We start from the raw sequence: 21957 nt of genomic DNA on the forward strand, positions 1-21957 counted from the left end.
TCCCAAGTTGAAGGTGCGCGTGCTCCCTTTCAGGGGTCTTTGAGGCCTGACATGTAGGCAGGCACTCACTGTTCTTGTTTGGAAGCCTAAGTGTAGGAGCAGAAAACTGTTCCTGAATAAAGGACCTTGCCGAGAATGCAGGCTGGGGGGGGGGTCGTGTATAAGAAGACAGCCCTGCAGAAGGAGCTGGGGGAGGGGGGTTTGGGCTCTCTTACAGGACTATTGCCCCTAGATAGCACACACTCACCTGTCCAGATGGAACTCTTCAGTACCTAAACAGGGCCGCCTGGTAGCCCAGTGATCCAGGGACAGAATGAAGGACGGGGCAGGCAGTGCAGGATCCAGGAGAACACAGGAGCCCCTGGAGCCTAGGCTGAGGGTGCTGGGCTCTCTTAACTGAGGACCTTAAGGCTCACCGCTCTGGGCGGGTAGCCTTATTGTGAGAGCTTCAAACTGAGGTTGAGCACTGGTCCTAGCATACAGCAGGGCAGGGTTGGGGGTGGGTGTCAGGAGCCATTCCCCCCCAATCATTACAGGAACCATCACCCTAAAGGGTCTGCAGAGAACCCCCCACCCAATTAACTTATCTGTTAGCAGAATCCGCCTCACATTCCAGCTATCCAGGGAACCAGGTGTGGCAACTTGTGACTTCTGGCCTAACCGTCCGAAAGTAACCTAGCCTATGTGACCCGGACCATGTGCATCCAGTGCCCTGCCCCCCATTCCTTACCATATATAAACTGTAACCCGTCCCTAATAAATGGAGGCTTTGACAAATCTGCTTGGCCTCCTTCTTCTGTCTTAGCTCATTCCCTTCCAGGTAGCGCCTCTCCGAGACCCTGGAGTAACTTGATTGCGGGTGGGTTACAAACCCCTAGACTGAGTAGCCCACCCAAACGCAATCAACATTGGCTTCCGAACCAGTGACTAGGAGTATGGTCAGCTATCAGACGACAAGCGCAGTCCTGGGACAACAAGAAGAATAAAGAAGGTTCTGCGGCTGTAGTACTCGGACAGATGGCAGAACAGGAGGTAGGCGCAGGTTCATGTCGTCCCACAAGGGGTGAGACAATCACTTTCAAAGGAAGAGAAATTCATACAGGAATTTAAGCATTCACTCAGGGACAGAGGAGTAAGAGTCAAAAACAGAGATTTATGTGTTTGCTTTATATGTTTGCTTTATATGTTTGCTTGCTAACTCAAAAGGGAGTCCCTCGAGATGGGAGAAGTTAGGATACAATCCACACAGCTATGTCTGCCTAGCAGGCTGGCTACTGGGGCTAGAGACCCTGCCACATGGAGCGAAAGCTGACAGGCAGGTTTGCTATAAAGAAGTCTAGACTCAAAAAGCTGCAGCTGCATTTAGGACAGTAAATATGCTTCTTTTCCATTTTAAAAATCTTGCTGCTTGGTCAAAAATCTTTAGTTTGTAGGTGTAAAAGTTTATATCTAAGGTAGATTAAGTTCAGTACTATGTTTCTGTAGAAAAATTTTTAAAATCAAAGATTGTGATGCATTCAGAGGATTTTTAGAATTGTTTAGGCTATCCTGAGTTTTTATTTCTTTCTTATAAGGTTGGGGATTGTTCTTTTGAGTTCTATATTGTTCTTTTGAGTTCTGTGAAAAGTTTTGCTATAATTTTAATGAACATTTACATAAAATCTATATGTGAGTTCTGTGAGAAATGTTGCTATAAATTTTAATGGACATTTACACTGAATCCATAAACTGCTTTCAGTGAAATTGTCATTTTTACTGTGTTTCTTCTGCTTTCGCAAGAAAGTAGGGGATCTTTCAAGATATAAAGTTCTTATCCTACAAGTTTTTCGTTTGTACGGCCCGCTCTTGGCTGGGAATCGTAATGTTTCAGCTTGAGGTCCTTTCCTGCTGCCAGGTGTTCCTTTGGCCTCTCACTAAATTTATCAAGGGCCAGAGTCATACTCTAAACAAGTGATAATGGTTAAAAATAAAAAATATTTCCACCTTCACAGGCAGAGATGACGGGACCCAAAAACTTCTGTCCTGCTTGTTTGAAGTTATTCCAAGATATTTTGTGGTATTCATGGATATTTAAAAGGTTAATGTCTCATTTATCCTAGATGTAAAAAAAAGATACCTTTGGGTTATTTTCAGATTCTGGCTATGATAAAGTAGTTCTGCTATGGGCGTGGCAGAGCACATGTCCTTGTGGTATGGTTAAACAACTTCGTATTTAGACCCAAAAGGGGTACTGTTAAGTTTTGAGGTAGATATTTGCCTAATTTTACATAATGGAAGTCCCTCAATGCTGGGGAGACTCTCACTTAGGTCTTGGGAGGGCGCAGCCCCCCCCCCTCAGGCTTGCCAAAGACTGTCCTTGCTGAGGTCGCCCACGTGGCCTTAGTTGGTGGGGGAGGAGTTCGACCCCCAGTGATCGGGAAAAAGAATTTTTTAGAAGAGACCACAGCCTAGTGGTACAGAAGAGTCATAAAAAATTTCAAAATCCCAGTGATGGTCACAGGGGCGCGTCTCCCTGCCTCTCGGGACCACTCCCAGGGTCATAATCAGCTAGTTCCTAAAACAGTACTGTGATAATTGCAGCTGGAAAACTAGTTTTTCAAGATTGCAGTCTGGTTTTGTATTGAGCTAGTTCCTGGTGCAGGGTTGCTGAACAGGCCAGTCCTAGATTTTTGATTCTCTTCTTCCTGCTAGGGGAGCTGGAGAGATGGCTCAGTGGTGAAGAGCATTGCCTGCTCTTCCAAAGGTCCAGAGTTCAATTCCCGGCAACCACATGGAGGCTCACAACCATGTGGCATGAGGTCTGGTGCCCTCATTAGCTAGTCCTGGATTTTTGATTTTTCTCTTCCTGCTGGGAGAGTTTGGATTTATCCAGGTTTTTCAATGCTGTGTGTGATCCAGGGATGGCCGTGCCAGTATGCACTTCCAACACGGGTCACTGCTCCCAGTGCCGCTGCTGCCGCTATGGGCTGCAGCTCACTTCCAGCGAGTTTTTTCCCTACCCACGTTTTCTTAGGCATAGGTTGTTAACAATAATTTTTAATCTTGGTCATTTTTACAAGGATAAGGTAAAATCTCAGAGTTTTGATTTACATTTCTCTGACAGTTAAAGGATGTTATATTCAAACATTTTTTTAGGTGTCTCTCAGTCATTTTTAAGTACGTTTGTTAAGAGTTTTTCAGTTTAGGTCTATAACAAATATTTTTATTGGATTAAATTTTTAATAACTAATTTCCCGAGTTCTTCATATATTTTTGAAAGGGATTTATAATAAGTAAAGATCTTTTCCCACTCTATAGTCTTGTTATTAAAAAGGTTCTCGATTCGGGAGATCTAATTTATGGTTTCTCACAATGTTTGTGCCACTGAGGCTACGTTTAGGGTGTGGCAAAGTGTACTTCAAAAAAATTTTTCTCTATGAGGTTCAACATAAATTTTTATATGCTGAGGCCTTTGGCTCATTTGAGCTTAAATTTTGTACATGAAGATGGATATAGATCTATTTTCATTTTTCTGCATGTTGGTGTCTAATGAGGCCAGCATTACTAGTTAAAAAAATGCTTCATTTTTCCATTTTCCAATCTGCAAGGCAGACTTACAGCTTAAGAGGAGGATAGCTTACAAACTTTTAATTAGATATTCAATGGTTAAAGCCCTACTTATAATATTCTTATGGGAGACCTTGAGCTGCTAGGTAAAATTCTTACAAAAAACAGTTTCCAATAGAAGAATTATAATTCAGCTATGGCAAATGTATATATTAAGGAAAAACTTATTCTACAACAGTTTTATAAAAAATGCTGTTTATGACTAAACCTTTTCTGTTTTGCCAGTTAAGATATTAAACTCTTAATTTAGAACAGTAGCCTGTCTGATATAAAAGGACAGGATAACACCTGAAAAAATGGTTTGTCAGAATATTGACTATGATCAATGTTTCTTATACTAAATAATAGATACATTGATAATTTTAAGGTGGATTCCTGGACAATTGCCTTTGCTCAATTCAAAGGCCAAAAACAATGATCTTTTCCCAGATCATTGCCTGTATTTTGCTAATGTTATAGCAAAAAATCTCTTAAAGGATTTTATGCTAAAATTTTACAAATGGCTCTTCCAATGGAAGAACTGCATATATGGCTAAAAATAAAAAAAATTGTGGAGCATAACAAGGCTCCTTCAAAGCAACTCATAAAAGTTGCAAGCAGATCCAGATGCAAACGGATCTAGCATGATAACACCAAGCAGACCTTTGCTAAGACAAGGTGGAAAAGCCATTGCAATGCATTATGAAAAAAAAAAAAAAAACCCGACCTATATATATTTGGGGTGGAGGGTATGTTTATGCTTTTTTTCACAGAAAGAAAATAAAAGCTGGACCCCTGATGATGTCGAGGCTGCAGACATCCCACTGAGGAGTTCCAGAGACGATTGCAGAGAGGTCCTTGGTCTGGCCTTCCCTGCCCCCATGGAGAAGAGTGCCTGGTAACAGAACCTGCTATGCCACTCTGCAGGGTGTCATCCTGCCTCCAGAGTCCAGGGAGACCCGCCTGAGATAAGTGCCAGGATGTGCCTAGGATAGCTGAATCCAGCTCGCCTCACCCAGGAATCCCACCTGCCCTGAAGCACAAATGCTGAACTGCCTCTACAGTTTGAAATCTCGTTTGCTTTAAAGCTAAGATACAGACTAAACAGCAGACTGTTTTAATCCTTGGGACACAGAACTCATTTTAATTAAAATATTAATGCCTTTTCACTTAAGAAGGGGGAAGATTTGGGGTTCCTGTCACTGTTGCTCAGAGACTGGAACTGGTCGTATTTAATAACAATGTATGTCATTGTACTCTTACTGCAATTGATCTAATGATATTTGTAACTGCTTTTATAGATGTTGGGAAAGGTTTGACACATGCAGTAAAGTGTTTGGGTTTAATGCATATGTTAAAAATTTTTAGATTTAGACCCCTTTCTGCACTAATTTTTGGCAAACAGCACTCATAATTTTAATGTGGAGTAGGCATTTAGGAAGGAGGATACCTTAGGCCAGACTCAAAGGTGAATACTGGTTTTGGAAAAAGCCCTTTCTTCTTGTCTGGAAGATGGAGTTATTGGTGCCCAAAATTATATCATTATATCTTTTGTTTGAGGAGTTCTTCACAGTTTTTCATTAATGATAGATACAGGCGCCCAATGACGGGAGTTAGTGTGAATCCTCACCTGAATAGCACACCATACAGAGGCCGTAAAGGCTGGCTCAACATGGCATGGTGCCCGGTAAGAGGAACGCTTTTCACATAGCCTAAGACAGGGTGCCCTGTGGTCTGCTTACTTTAATCCTACTAGATACCTTTTATTTGAGAAGCTCCAAGGAACTAATGCTAATCATCGGGCACCCCTCTGTTCCCAGGAGAGGTAAAATTGCTTCACCATTCGAGAGGAGGGTCTCTACTTGTCCCAGTTCCTTCTCTTTTAAATCTGACACCAGGGTTGACTCTGACTTGGTGCCCTCCACTTAATAACTGCTTGCCTTTATATAAGAGAGGGGGAATATGTCAGGAGCCATTTCCCCCCAATCATTACAAGAACCATCACCCTAGGGGGTCTGCAGAGAACCCCACACCCAACTAACTTATCTGTTAGCAGAATCCGCCTCACATTCCAGCCATCCAGGGAACCAGGTGTGGCAACTTGTGACTTCTGGCCTAACCGTCCGAAAGTAACCTAGCCTACGTGACCCGGACCATGCGCATCCAGTGCCCTTCCCCCCATTCCTTACCATATATAAACTGTAACCCGTCCCTAATAAACGGAGGCTTTGACAAATCTGCTTGGCCTCCTTCTTCTGTCTTAGCTCATTCCCTTCCAGGTAGCGCCCCTCCGAGACCCTGGAGTAACTTGATTGCGGGTGGGTTACAAACCCCTAGACTGAGTAGCCCACCCAACACAATCCAGAGGTGGGGTGCTGGATCCTGGTAAAAAAGTCAGCCCTGCAGAAGGAGCTGGGGGAGGGGGGTTTGTGCTCTCTTCCAGGACTATCGCCCCTGGATAGCACACACTCACCCGTCCAGATGGAACTCTTCAGCACCTAAACAGGGCCTCCTGGTAGCCCAGTGATCCAGGGACAGAAGGAAGGACGGAACAGGCAGTACAGGATCCAGGAGAGCACAGGAGCCCCTGGAGCCCAGGCTGAGGGTGCAGGGCTCTCTTACTGGGGACCTTGAGGCTCACTGCTCTGGGTCCTTAGTGGAAATTTTAATCTTTTTCAAGATTATGGAAATGTCTTTAGGGATGATATTTGTTTACTCTAAACTTTCCCTGTTCAAAACTTTAAAACTTGTTAATACTCTTTTCTTCACCAAATTGTGTACTTCTCAAATCTTTCACAATGAGAATTTGAGTAGCTACCTTTAATTTTTCTCCAACAAGCAAGCTTTCCATTTAATTTTCATTAAGCCAATATAGGAAGAGAATGAAGTCAGGTTACTTGTCAAACTGTGAAATAAATGATCTCTAGTCTAATTACTGATCGAGTTTTTGTTTCTGTCCTCAGTTCTGAGTGTTGAGAACTCTGTGGTCACAATTTTGTCAGCATTTGGTCTTCTTACTCTCACTATTAAGTCCTATAATGCTGTCTCTAAAACGCAAATCTAAAGCCCCTTTGTTTTTCCATAAACCACCTCCCAAACTCTAGGACCATATGAGTAAGTTGTCTTCAGCAACAAACCTACTTCTCAGTACTAATTTTATCTGTTACTTTATTTTCTCCCTTTGCAACTTAATAACATAATAAAAAGCAACTTAAGAAGAAAAAGGATAGCATCCACTAATGAGTGAGTACATTCCATATTCATATTTTTGGGTCTGGGTTATCTCACTCAGGATAGTGTTTCCTATTTCCATCCATTTGCATGCAAAATTTAAGATGTCATTTTTTTTTTACCACTGAGTAGTAGCCTAATGTGCATATATTCCACACCTTCTTTATCCATTCTTCCATTGAGGTGCATCTAGGTTGTTTCCAGGATCTGACAATTACAAAATAATGCTGCTATGAACATAGTTGAACAAATGCTTTTGTAGTATGATTGGGCATCTCTTGGGTATATTCCCAAGAGTGGTATTGCTGGATCCTGAGGTAGATTAATTTCTAATTTCCCAAGAAACCACCACACTGATTTCCAGAGTGGTTGCACAAGTTTGTACTCCCACCAGCAATGGATGAGTATTCCTGTTGCTCCACATCCTTTCCAGCTTAGGCTATCATTGGTGTTTTTGATTTTAGCCATTCTGACAGGTGTAAGATGGTATCTCAAAGTTGTTTTGATTTGCATTTTCCTGATCGCCAAGGAGGTTGAACATGACCTTAAGTGTCTTTTGGCCATTCGAAATTTGTCTGCTGAGAATTCTCTTTTCAGTTCAGTACCCCAGTTTTTAATTGGGTTAATTAGAAGTTTCATGTCTAGTTTCTTGTGTTCTTTATATATTTTTGAGATCAGACCTTTGTCTGATGCGGGTTTGGTGAAGATCTTCTCCCATTCAGACACTAGCCACAAACAAAGGCCATTAAGCCTATAGTTGACAAGCCTAGAAAAGCCAAATAACAAGGACAACCCAAAGAAAAACATATATAGATCCTCTTGGAAATTGGAAGCAAACAAGATTGCTGGTCAAAAGTTGGGAGCATGGGGGTAAGAGTGGGGGTGGGAATGGGGCAGGGGAGGTGGGAGAGAGAAGGGAAAAGGGAAAGACTGGGGAGTGCTTGGGGGAGTGGGAGTAAACATTAGCCCCCTAAGGGGCTAGACTTATCCCTACAGGAGAATTCAAGTTTATTCCTTTTATCATGCAAATGAAGTCTGTTGCATGCACCCAGCCCCTCTTGGAGTGAAGTATGTTAAGTGTGTGGAAAAGAAATGAGTTGGATTCAGCATTCACTGGATGTCCCTTCTGATTCTGTTTTGTGTTTCTGTTTCTTATTTCTCTTATATCTCTGTTATTTTTGCTAAATAATTCTAATTATCATACTACTACATAGGAACGTGAGTTTTATCAAACCTGGTCTTCATCAGGTAAAATTTTAAGTAGATTTTAATATGTGTTTCTTATCTACCTTACTCTTCTAAATTATTCTAAAGTGGTTTTAAAGCAGTGTATTTGTATGCTAATAAATAACTACAATTTTTAAAAATTTGTTTGCTTTTAACCCTCAATTTATATCAATATTGATATTGATGTTGCTTACTAGGGCCGCCCTGACACTCAAGAATAGTGATCATCTTTGTTGGCTATTTTATTGTGAGGTAAGACTGCCCCTCACAATTCAGTTGTCATGGGAACCTTCATCTAGATTCAGAAAGCTCCAGCTTTGTCCAGTCTGGCAGTTCACCCTTTCCAGGTATCAAGTTTCTTTTCTCTTGATTTTTATGCAACTTTTCATTAACTTTTGAGTATTCCATTAGATTACATTTGAGTGGGGCCTTTTTCTCATACAATTACTCAATTATGTAGTTTACCATTGTTTAATTATTGCTTCCTAAAAATATATTTATGGAAATTTTAGTGGTCAATTTTCAATAGTTTCTCAAGTATACTCATTTATCATTTTTCTTTCTGAAGTATTATTTAATTGTAACAATAAATTTTGCTCATTTATGAGAAGGTACTCTGTGTTTTAGTGTAATATCTTAACTTATAATCATGTGACTATCTTGGTTTTCTTTATAGTCAGGAAGTCAGAATCTTGATCTCTTTTTTAAAACGTGTTTCACTGCCATTTGGCATTTCATTCTTTCATTTTTTTTTAATTTCAAGAATTTTAAAGATTAGTTTTTTTCCCATTGGCTATTGAACATATTCAAATTATTCTAGGGTTCTTTGTTTCTACTAATGTTCTACAAAAAATCATATGTGCTGAACAATCTTTATTTATAAATATCTATTGTAACTTTAAGTTAACTGTTTTTCAATATATTACTTTATTAACTCTACTTTTGATACCATTACTTTCAACATATTACTTTTTTTCTAAAATTTGAAAATATACATACCATATTACTAATTAGCCTTTCCTGTTCTTAATCATCAAAATTTTATATTCATTAATATGATATTCATTCCCTGACTTAGCCTAGCTCAATTCTAGCAGTGTGACTACTTGGCTAGTTGATTACATTGAGAAGTCAGTTGTCCTTTCAACCTCCATATACTTAGAATTTCAAAACTACTTTAGAACAGTCAGAATATTGTACTTTATAGTTATTGATGTATTTTTTCTGTAATCTAGTGTATTTCTGATTTATCTTTGATCTTTGACTATTGCAGCAGAATATTTTTCAAGATACTGGTATCTTAATTTTCCTTATCCCAGAACTCTGAATGATAGTTCTCTATTTACATCTTTTTTGTTGTTTTACCATTTTTAGATAAGTATTGCATAACACAGGCTAGCTGTGAATTTTTTACAAAACTGAGGATGAATTACAACTCTTAATCCTCTTCCCTCTATATACACAGTGATGTAACTGAAGTCATGTACAAACACATGTTTAAACACATGTACAAAAACAGGTTAAATGAACTGGTGTTCATTTAAACTTTGGTTCTATTATTTTATTGTAAAAATATTATTAGTATTGCTTACTTTAAACTAATCCTACTTATTTAGTATTGTGATAAAATTATTTCTTATTTTTTAATTTATTTTATTTAATTACCTTTTTTCATTTATTTTGCATACCAAACAGTTTCCCCTCCCTAGTCTCCTCCAGTCCTCCCCCACACCTCCCTTCTTCCTTCCTTCCCATTCACCCCTCCTCGTCTCCATTCAGAAAGGGACAATTCTCCCCATAGACTTGAACAAACATGGCACATCAAGTTGAGGCAGGACCAAGCTTTTCCTTGTGTATCAAGACTGGGTGAGGTCTTAAGGAACAGGTTCCCAAATGAAAATAAAGCCCTAGGGACAGGTTCTGATCTCACTGTTTGGAGCCTTACATACACACCAAGCTACACAACTGTCACACACATGCAAATGGCCTAGTTCTGTCCCATGCAGGATCCCTAACTCTTTGTTCAGAGATCATGATCTCCCGTGAGCTCTGGTCATCTATCTATGTGGGTTCCCCCATCATGACCTTGAACCCCCTGGCTCTTTACAATCCTTTCTTTCTTTATTTTTTTTTTTTTTCCAGAGGACCCCTGAGCTCAACTCAGTACTTGGCTATGGATCTTTGCAACTGCTTCCTTCAGTTATTGGATAAGTCTTTTTGATGAAAATTAGATAAAAACCAATCAGATTATCATAGACTGTCACTTCAGGTGCCCTCTCCACTAATGCCCTCAATGGAGTTATCCTTGTGGATTTCTTGGGCTTTCCTAGATATCAGGTTTATCCATAAACTTAAAATGGAGTTTCCCCATCAAGACATCTTTTTTGTTTCTCTCCTCTTCTTTTACACTCTGAACATGACACCCACATCCAACCCACCCAAACTTTTCCCCCAAGTACCCTTCCTCCAATCTTCCACACTGCCTCCCCTAGTTTGCCCAGATCTCTTGTATTTCCCCTTCCCAGAGAAATCCATGCATATCTTTCTTTGGGACCCCTTTGTTATCTAGCCTCTCTGAGATTCTGGATTGTAGGTTCATTATCCTATATGTTACTCTTAATATCCACTTATGAGTGAGTACATACCATGTTTGTCTTTCTGTGTTTTGGTTATTTCACTCAGAATGATTTCTTTTTAGTTCCATCTATTTGTGGGCAAATTTCATTGGGTTTGTTGTTTTGTTTTTAGTTTTTGTTTGTTTGTTTTTTTTTGAGATAGGGTTTTGCTGTTGCTTTGGAAAGTGTCCTGGAAATTGCTCTGTAAATAAGGCTGCTAAAACTCACAGAGATCCACCTGTCTCTGCCTCCAGAGTGTTGGGATTAAAGGCATGTGCCACCACTGCCTGGTGACATCATTGCTTTTTACAGCTGAGTAATAATATTTTGTGTAAATGAATCACATTTTCTTTATCCATTCTTTGGATGAGGGTCATAGGAGTTGCTTCCACATTCTTGCTATTATGAATGATGCTGTTACAAACATAGTTGAGCAGTTGTCCTTGTGGTATGCTTGAATATCCTTTGGGTATATGTCCTAGATTGGAATAGCTGGGTCTTGAAATAATTTGATTCCCAATTTATTGAGGAAATGTCATGTTGAATAACAAAGAAAATGTCCCAGTTTGAATTCCCACCATCCTTGGAGGAGTGCTCTCCTTGCTCTACCTCCTCTGCAGAATAAGTTGTCTTCCATGTTTTTGATTATAGCCATTTTGAGATGTGGAATATGGTATCTCAGCATCATTTTGATTTGCATTTCATTGGTGACTAAGGATGTTGAACAATAGTTTAAGTGTATTTCAGCCATTTCAGATTCTTTCATTGATAATTCTCTGTTTAGATCTCTACCCCAGTTTTAATTGGATTATTTGGTATTTTTATGTCTAGTTTCTCATTTTGATTTTTTGAGACAGGGTTTCTATGTAGGTTTGAAGCCTGACCTAGAACTTGCTCTGTAGACCCGATTGGCCTCAAACTCACAGAGATCCACTAGTCTCTGTCTCCAGAGTGCTGGGATGAAAGACCTGTGCTACCACCACCTAGTTTGTTGCATTCTTTATATACTTTGGAGATAAAACCCACTGTTTGATGTGGGCTTAGGGAAGATATTTTCCTACTCTGTTGGCTGTAGTTTTGTCTTATTGACAGTGTCCATTGCCTTTCAGAAGCTTTCCAGTTTCATTAGATGTTTTTCTATGAATTGTTGATCTCAGTGTCTATGCTGTTGGTGTTTTATTCAGTAAATAGTCACCTGTGCCAATGCTTTCAAACCTATTTTCCAGTTTCTCTTCTATCAAGTTCAATGTAAATGAATTTATGTTGAAGTCTTTGATCCAATTATACTTGAGTTTTGTTCAGGTTCATAAATATGGATCTATTTGCACTCTTCTACATGGCATCCAGTTATGCCAGCACCATCTTTTGGAGATGCTTTTTCCCTGTTGTATAATTTTGAATTCTTTGTCAAAAATAAAACATTCATTTCATAGGCATGTGGATTTATGTCAATATCTTTGATTTTATTCCATTGATCCACGTTTCTGGTTTTACGAAAAAACCAAGCTGTTTTTATTGCTATATAATTAATCTTAATTCAAGGATGATAAGACCTCAAGAATTTCCTTTATTGTATGGAAATGTTTTATCCATCCCAGGTTTGTTTATTTTTCCTTATGAAGTTGAGTATTGTTCTTTTGAGGTCTGGGTAGAATTGTGTTGAAATTTTGACAGATATTGCTTTAAATCTGTAGATTGCTTTGGTAAAATTGCAATTTTTACTATGTTAATCCCACATATCCATGAGCATGGAAGGTCTTTCCATTTTCTGCTATCTTCTTCAATTTCTTTCTTCAAAGACTTAAAGTTTTAGTCCTACAGGTCTTTCACTTGTTTGGTTAGAGTTACCCCAAGATATTTTATATAATTTGTGATTATTGTAAAGGGTGATGTTTCTCTGAGTTCTCTCTCAGTTCATTTATCATTTGCATATAGTAACACTACTATTTTATTTTTAGTGAATCTTCTATTCTGCCACATTAATAATGCTGTTTATCAGATTTAGGAGTTCTCTGGTAGAATGTTTGGGGTCACTTATATAAACTCTTATCTCATCTACAAATAGCAAAAGTTTGACATTGTCCTTTCCAATTTGTATCCCCTTGATCTCCTTTTGTTGTTATTGCTCTAATTAGAAATTTGAGTGCTATAGTGAATAGATATATATAGAGAGACCACCTTGTCTTGTTCTTGGTTTTAGTGGAATCACTTTGACTTCCTCACCATTTGATTTGATATTGGCTCTTGGCTTGCTTTATATTGCTTCTATTATGTTAAATTATGTTCTTTGTATCCATGATTTCTACTAGACCTTTTTCATGAAGGAGTGTTGGATTTTGTGAAAGTCCTCTCTAATGAGATCATGTGGGGTTTTCCTTTAGTTTGTTTATATGGTGGGGTATATTGACATATCTTCATATATTGAACAATCCCTGTATCTCTGGAATGAAGCCTATTTGCCCATAGTGGTTGTTCTGTTGTTTTGGTTTTGTTTTGAGTTTTAAAATGTGTTCTTGCATTTAATTTGACTGTATTTTATTGTGTATTTTTGCATCAATGTTCATGAGTGATAGTTGTCTATTTCTCTCTTTGTTGCCTCTTTGTATGTTTGCATATCAGTCTCATAAAAATAATGTAGTAATTCTACTTTTGTTTCTATTGCATCGAACAATTTGAGGAGTATCAGTATTAACTCTCCTTTGAAATTCTGATATAATTCTATTGAAATCATCTGGCCCTAGAATTTTTTTTTTGGTTGGGCTACTTGTAATGAGTATTTCTCTTTCCTTAGGGGTAATAGGTCTATCTAAATTCTTCATCCATTCTTGATTTAAATTTCTCATGTGATATCTATCAAAACATTGTACATTCCTTTTAGATTTTCCAATTTCATGGAGCACAGGTTTTTGAAGTATGACCTGATGGTTATCTGGATTTTCTCAGTGTCTGTTTTTATGTCCCCCTTTTCATTTCTGAGTTTGTTAGTTTGGATATTATCTCTCTGCTTTTTGGTTAAATTGAATAAGATTTTGTCTATCTTGTTGATTTTCTCAAAGTACCAATTCTTCATTTCATTGATCCTTTATATTTTTGTCTTTTTACTATTTTATTATTTTCAATTCTGAGTTTGATTATTTTTTCTGTCTATTCCTTCTGAGTGAGTTTGTTTCTTTTTGTTCTAGAGCTTTCAGGTATTTGGTTAACTGGCTAGTGTGAGATTTCTCCAATTTTTTATGTAGGGCCTTCTGGTTAGGAACTTTCTTTTTTGCACTGCCATCATAGTGTCCCAAAAGGTTGGGTATGTTGTGCATTCATTTTCATTGAATTATGGGAAGTGTTTAAATTCTTTGTTTAATTCTTTACCCAGTGGTAATTCAGTTGAGAGTTGTTTGGTTTCCATGAGTTTGTAGGCTTCTTGTAGCTTGTGTTTTTGTTGATTTCTAACTTTAACCCACAGTAAACTGATAGGATATAAGGTGTTATTCAAGATTTTTTTGTATTTATTGAAATTTGCTTTGTGAGCAATTATGTGATCATTTTTAGAGAAGGTTTCATGAGGTACTGAAAAGATAAATTCATTGGGGGAAGTGTGCTGAAGATGTCTGTTAAGTCCTTTTGAGTCATAACATGTTAGTTCCCTTTTTTTCTCTGTTAATTTTCTGTTGGGCAGACTTGTCCCTTGATGAGAGTATGTTATTGATGTCTCCCATTATTAATATGTGGGGTTTTATGTGTGATTTAAGCTTTAATAATGTTTCTTTTTTAATTAATTTATTTATTTATTAAAAATTTCTGTCTCTTCCCCACCGCCGCCTCCCCTTTCCCTCCCCCTCCCCCAATCAAGTCCCCCTCCCTCGTCAGCCCAAAAAGCAAGCAGGGTTCTCTGCCCGGTGGGAAGTCCAAGGAACACCCACCTCCATCCAGGTCTAGTAAGGTGAGCATCCACGAAACTGCCTAGGCTCCCACGAAACCAATAGGTCCAGTAGGATCAAAAACCCATTGCCATTGTTCTTGAGATCTCAGTAGTCCTCCTTGTCCGCTATGTTCAGCGAGACCAGTTTTGACCCAGGCTTTTTCAGACCCAGGCCAGCTGGCCTTGGTGAGTTCCTGATAGAACATCCCCATTGTCTCAGTGTATGGGTGCACCCCTCACGGTCCTGAGTTCCTTGCTTGTGCTCTCTCTCCTTCTGCTCCTGATTTGGACCTTGAGATTTCAGACCGGTGCTCCAATGTGGGTCTCTGTCTCTGTCTCCTTTCATCGCCTGATGAAGTTTAATATTCAGGAGGATGCCTATATGATTTTCTTTGGGTTCTCCTTCTTATTTAGCTTCTCTAAGAACCCGAATTATAGGTTCAATGTCCTTTATTTATGGCTAGAAACCAAATATGAGTGAGAACATCCCATGTTCCTCTTTTTGGGTCTGGCTTACCTCACTCAGGATGGTGTTTTCTATTTCCATCCATTTGCCTGCAAACTTCAAGAAGTCCTTGTTTTTTACTGCTGAGTAGTACTCTAATATGTATATATTCCATACTTTCTTCATCCATTCTTCAATTGAAGGGCATCTAGGTTGTTTCCAGGTTCTGGCTATTACAAACAATGCTGCTATAAACATAGTAGAGCATATACTTTTGTTGTGTGATAAGGCCTCTCTTGGGTATATTCCCAAGAGTGGTATTGCTGGGTCCATGGGTAGGTTGATCCCAAATTTCCTGAGAAACCTCCACACTGCTTTCCAGAGTGGTTGCACAAGTTTGCATTCCCACCAGCAATGGATGAGTGTACCCCTTTCTCCACAACCTCTCCAGCAAAGGCTATCATTGGTGTTTTTGATTTTTGCCATTCTGACAGGTGTAAGATGGTATCTTAAAGTTGTCTTGATTTGCATTTCCCTGATCGCTAAGGAAGTTGAGCATGACCTTAGGTGTCTTTTGGCCATTTGAACTTCTTCTGTTGAGAGATCTCTGTTCAACTCAGTGCCCCATTTTATAATTGGGTTGATTAGCCTTTTACGGTCTAGTTTCTTGAGTTCTTTATATATTTTGGAGATCAGACCTTTGTCAGTTGTGGGGTTGGTGAAGATCTTCTCCCAGTCAGTGGGTTGCCTTTCTGTCTTAGCGACAGTGTCCTTTGCTTTACAGAAGCTTCTCAGTCTCAGGAGGTCCCATTTATTCAATGAGGCCCTTACTGTCTGTGCTGCTGGGGTTATACGTAGGAAGTGGTCTCCTGTGCCCACGTGTTGTAGAGTACTTCCCACTTTCTCTTCAATCAGGTTCAGTGTGTTTGGACTGATATTGAGGTCTTTCACCCACTTGGACTTGAGTTTTGTGCATGGTGATAGATATGGGTCTATTTTCATTCTTCTACAGATTGACATCCAGTTTTGCCAGCACAATTTGTTGAAGATGCTCTCTTTTTTCCATTGTATACTTTTAGCTCCTTTATCGAAAATCAGGTGTTCATATGTTTGTGGGTTAAAGTCAGGGTCTTCTATTCGATTCCATTGGTCGACTTCTCTGTTTTTATGCCAATACCAAGCTGTTTTCAATACTGTAGCTCTGTAATAGAGTTTGAAGTCAGGGATGGTAATGCCTCCAGACGTTCCTTTATTGTATAAGATTGTTTTGGCTATCCTGGGTTTTTTGTTTTTCCATATAAAGTTGATTATTGTCTTCTCCAGATCTGTGAAGAATTTTGATGGGATTTTGATGGGGATTGCATTGAATCTATAGATTGCTTTTGGTAGAATTGCCATTTTTACTATGTTGATCCTCCCAATCCAAGAGCAAGGGAGATCCTTCCATTTTCTGGTGTCCTCTTCTATTTCTTTCTTCAAAGACTTGAAGTTCTTGTCAAATAGATCTTTCACTTCCTTGGTCAGGGTTACCCCAAGATATTTTATGCTCTTTGTGGCTATCGTGAAAGGTGATGCTTCTGTGATTTCCCTCTCTGTTTCCTTATCCTTAGTGTATAGGAAGGCAACTGATTTTTTGGAGTTGATCTTGTATCCAGCCACGCTACTAAAGGTGTTTATCAGCTGTAGGAGTTCTTTGGTAGAATTTTTGGGGTCGCTTATGTATACTATCATGTCATCTGCAAATAACGAAAGCTTAACTTCTTCCTTTCCAATACGAATCCCCTTGATCCCCTTATGTTGTCTTATTGCTATTGCTAGAACTTCAAGCACTATATTGAAGAGGTATGGAGAGAGTGGACATCCTTGTCTTGTTCCTGATTTTAGTGGGATGGCTTTGAGTTTTTCTCCATTTAATTTAATGTTAGCTGTCGGTTTGCTGTAGATAGCTTTTATTATATTTAGGTATGACCCTTGTATCCCTATTCTCTCCAAGACCTTTATCATAAAGGGGTGTTGAATTTTGTCGAATGCTTTTTCCGCATCTAATGAAATGATCATATGGTTTTTTTCTTTCAGTCTATTTATATGGTGGATTACATTGATAGATTTGCGTATGTTGAACCAGCCCTGCATCTCTGGGATGAAGCCTACTTGATCATAATGGATAATTTTTCTGATGTGTTCTTGAATTCGGTTTGCCAGTATTTTATTGAGAATTTTTGCGTCGATATTCATGAGTGAGATAGGCCTGTAATTCTCTTTCTTGGTTGGGTCTTTGTGTGGTTTTGGTATCAGGGTAACTGTAGCTTCATAAAAGGAATTTGGCAATGACTTTTCTGTTTCTATATTGTGAAATACGTTAAGGAGTATAGGTATTAGCTCTTCTTGGAAGTTCTGGTAGAATTCTGCGTTGAACCCATCTGGTCCTGGGCTTTTTTTGGAAGGGAGATTTTTGATAACAGTTTCTAGTTCTTCGCGACTAACAGGTCTATTTAGATCATTCACCTGGTCTTGGTTTAGCTTTGGTATATGGTACTTATCTAAAAAAATGTCCATTTCTTTTGCATTTTCCAGTTTTGTGGCATACAGGCTTTTATAGTAAGATCTAATGATTCTCTGGATTTCCTCTGTGTCTGTGGTTATGTCCCCCCTTTCATTTCTGATTTTATTTATTTGCGTGTTCTCTCTCTGTTGTTTAGTTAGTTTGGATAGGGGTTTGTCGATCTTGTTGATTTTCTCCAAGAACCAACTTTTTGTTTCATTGATTCTTTGGACTGTTTTCTGTGTTTCTATTTTGTTGATTTCTGCCCTCAGTTTGATTATTTCCAGTCTTCTACTCCTTCTGGGCACCTCTGCTTCTTTTTTTTCTAAAGCTTTCAGGTGTGCCATTAAGTCCCCAATGTATGCTTTCTCTGTTTTCTTTAAGTGGGCACTTAGTGCTATGAACTTTCCTCTTAGCACTGCTTTCATCGTGTCCCATAGGTTTGAGTATGTTGTCTCTTTATTTTCATTAAATTCAAGGAAGACTTTAATTTCTTTCTTAATTTCTTCCTTGACCCAGGTGTGGTTCAGTAGTTGACTGTTCAGTTTCCATGAGTTTGTCGGCTTTCTGGGGGTAGCATAGTTGTTGCCATCTAACTTTAATCCGTGGTGATCTGATAAGACACAGGTGGACACTGATATTCTTTTGTATCTGTGGAGGTTTCCTTTGTTTCCGAGTATATGGTCAATTTTTGAGAAGGTTCCATGAGCTGCAGAGAAGAAGGTATATTCTTTCCTATTTGGGTGGAGTGTTCTGTAGATGTCTGTTAAGTCCATTTGCTTCATTACCTCCAATAATTCTCTTAATTCTCTATTAGGTTTCTGTCTGATTGACCTGTCCATTGGAGAGAGAGGTGTGTTGAAGTCTCCTACTATTAGTGTGTGTGGTTTTATGTCTGCCTTGAGTTTTAGAAATATTTCTTTTACATAAGTGGGTGCTTTTATATTAGGGGCATAGATATTCAGGATTGAGATGTCATCCTGATGAATTGTTCCTGTTATGAGTATAAAGTGTCCATCTCGATCTCTTCTGATTGATTTTAGTTTGAAGTCAGTTTTGTTGGAAATTAGTATGGCCACACCTGCTTTTTTGTTAGGACCATTTGCTTGAAAGACCTTTTCCCAACCTTTTACTCTGAGTAGATGCCTGTCTTTGTGGTTGAGATGTGTTTCTTGCAAACAGCAGAATGTTGGATCCTGTTTTCGTATCCAATCCCTTAGCCTGTGCCTTTTTATAGGTGAATTGAGACCATTAATATTAAGTGATATTAGTGACCAGTGGTTGTTTACTCCGGTTATTCTTACTGTTTTCGGTAGTAGAGTTTGTGTGTGTCCCTTCTTTGAGTTGTACTGGTGAAGGTTCGCTAGATTCCTGAGTTATTGTAGTCAGTGTTGGCAATGTTGGATTCCTTGGGTTGCGATTTTCCTTCTATTACTTTCTGTAGCGCTGGATTTGTGGCTACGTATTGTTTAAATTTGTTCTTATCCTGGAATGTCTTGTTTTCTCCATTGATAGTGAATACTAGCTTGGCTGGGTATAGAAGTTTGGGTTTGCATCCATGGTCTCTTAGTTTTTGAAGAACCTCTATCCAGGACCTTCTGGCTTTCATGGTTTCCATAGAGAAGTCAGGTGTAAGTCTGATCGGTTTACCTTTATAAGTTACTTGGCCTTTTTCCTTTGCAGCTCTTAATATTCTTTCTTTAACCTGTATATTTTGTGTTTTGATTATTATATGGCGAGGGGATGCTTTTCTTTGATCCAGTCTGTTTGGTGTTCTGTATGCTTCTTGGATATTCAAAGGAATATCTTTCTTTATGTTGGGAAAGTTTTCTTCCATAATTTTGTTAAATATATTTTCTGGGCCTTTGAGCTGTAATTCTTCCCCTTCTTCTATTCCTATTATTCTCAGGTTTGGTCTTTTTATTGTGTCCCATATTTCCTGAATGTTTTGTGATGAGAATTTGTTGGCTTTGCTGTTTTCTTTGATCAGTGCGTTTATTTTCTCTATGGTGTCTTCAGAATCTGAGATTCTTTCTTCTATTTCTTGTATTCTATTGATTATGCTTGTTTCTGTAGGCTCTGCTCGTTGACCTAGATTTTCCGTATCCAGCTGGTCCCCAGTTTGTGCTTTCTTCCTTGCTTCCATTTCAGTTTTCAATTCTTGAACTGTTTCCATTACCTGTTTGTTCGTTTTTTCTTGGTTTCCCAGGGTCTCATGTACGTATTTACTCAATTCTTCAAACTTTTTGTTATACTTCTCATCCATTTCTATAAAGGTGTTTTTTACATATTGTTTAAGGGACTCTATTGCTTTCATAAAGTCGATTTTTTCCACTTCTTCTGTGTTAGGGTGTTCAAGTCCTTCTGTTGTAAGATCATTGGGTTCTGGTGCTTTCATGTTGTTTTTCAGCTTATTGGGAGAATTTTTGCCTTGGCGCCTGCCCATCTCCTCCTATTGATGATCTCTAATTGGTCTTTTAAAACCAGATCAGGTTTCCCTGCTGGCCAGAGGCTCCTCTTGCAAAATTCCCTCGTTCTGTTTCCTGGCTCCTGCAAGGGGCCAAGATCCCTCTCAACCCTCAGACGGGTCTTCGGGAAAAGAACCAGGTTCCCTGTTTGCCAGGGACCTTGACAACCAAAGGCCTACCTCTTTGATTTAATTGTCCTGGGGCGATCTGCTCTTGGTGTGGCACTGGTCCCTGTCACCTGCGTTGTCTGCCACTGTGTCAGTACCCGCCGGTCCCGGCCGCTGCGCCAGCTATGTCGCCCGCCGTGCCAATAATGTTTCTTTTTACAAGTGTCAGTAGCCTTCTATTTGGGGAATAAATATTCAGAATTGAGACTTCATCTTGATGGATTTTTCCTATGATCAATAACAAATATCCTTCTCTATATCTTTTGATTTCTTTTAGTTTGAAGTCTATTTTCTTAGATATTAGGTTAGCTAAACTAGCTTACTTCTTAGGTATGTTTAATTGAAAAAAAATTCTCAAACATTTACTTGGAGGCAATCTCTGTCTAGGAAGTTGGTGTGTTGTTTTATGATGCAAAAGAATGGATCTTGTATTTGTATTCATTCTGTTAGCTTATTTATATTTTTAGGTAAGTTGAGTCCATTGATATTTCAGAATATTAATGAGCAGTGATTTTTAATACTTGCATTTTTTTTTTTTGGTTCTGTTGGTGATGATGGTAGTGTGCGTGTGTGTTTCCATCTTTGAATTTTGCTGGTGTGAGATTTTTTATCCTCTGTGCTTTTGTGGATCCAGCTACATTTCTTGGGTTGCAGTTTTATTTCTAGCTCTTTATGTAGTACTGCATTTGTGGATTGGAATTTTTTAAATCTGAGTGTTTCATGAAATATCTTGTTTTCTCCAACTACAATGATTGAAAGTTTTGGTGTATATAATAGTCTGGGATGGCACCAATGGTCTCTTAGTGTCTTCAAATTGTCTATCTAGGAACTGATTTTCAGAGTCTCCATTTAGAAATCAGGTACAATTCTGATAGGCCTGCCTTTATATGCTACTTGGTCTTTTCCATCTGCCTCTCTTGATATTCTTTCTTTATTCTGTGTGTTCAATAATTTTATTATCTTATGGTGTGGGAACTTTTTTGGCCCAGTTTATTTTGTTGTTCTGTAAATTTCTTGTGCTTATATAAGCATGTCCTTCTTTAGGCTGGCAAAGCTTTCTTCTATCATCTTGTTGTATATATTTATTGTGGCTTTAAGCTAGATTTATTCTCCTCCTATCCTTCTTATTCTTAGATTTTGCTTTTCATGATGTCCCAGGTTTCCTGTAAGCTTTTTATTTAGAATATTTTGGATTTAACCTTTTTTTTTTTTACTGGTAAATCTATTTTCTTATATGTATCCTCAACCTCTGAGATTCTCTCTTCCATCTCTTGTATTTTGTTGATGATACTTGCATCTCCTTTTCCTATTCATATACAAAGATTTTCTATTTCCAGAATTCCCTCAGTTTGTGTTTTCTTCATTGCCTATATTTCAATTTTCAAGTCCAGAATTGTTTCCATTATCTGTTTGAATTTTTCCTTGGCTTTCTTTACTTTCCTTAATGAATTTATTGATTTCTTCCATTTTTGTTTGTTTCTTTCTCCCTTTTATTAAGTGAATTTTTCATTTCAGGAACTCTATCATCTTCACAAAGTTATTTTTAAGGATGTTTTATTCTGCTTTATAAGTGTTTGGATATTCAGATCTTGCTGTTGTAGGACTACTGAATTCTGCTGGTATCATTTTGTCCTTTATATTGTTAAATGTATTCTTTTTTTTCTTTTTCTTTTTTTTTATTGAGAATAAGAAAAAAAAGTTTCCGCCTCCTCCCAGCCTCCCATTTCCCTCCCTTTCCCCCAATCTTCTCCCCCTCCTCCCTCT

At 38.5% G+C, this 21957-nt stretch overlaps 1 protein-coding gene across 1 annotated transcript in view; it reads left to right on the plus strand.

Moving 5' to 3' along the window:
* The window catches only part of LOC126491286 (atherin-like), a 293010-nt gene that overhangs the window by 102168 nt on the left and 168885 nt on the right, over window positions 1-21957 (plus strand). The window lies entirely within an intron of this gene.

Source organism: Alexandromys fortis, unplaced genomic scaffold (genome assembly GCF_014885135.2).
Source record: "Alexandromys fortis isolate MF-2015 unplaced genomic scaffold, M_Fortis_MF-2015_v1.1 scaffold_180, whole genome shotgun sequence".
Classification (NCBI taxonomy): Eukaryota; Metazoa; Chordata; class Mammalia; order Rodentia; family Cricetidae; genus Alexandromys; species Alexandromys fortis.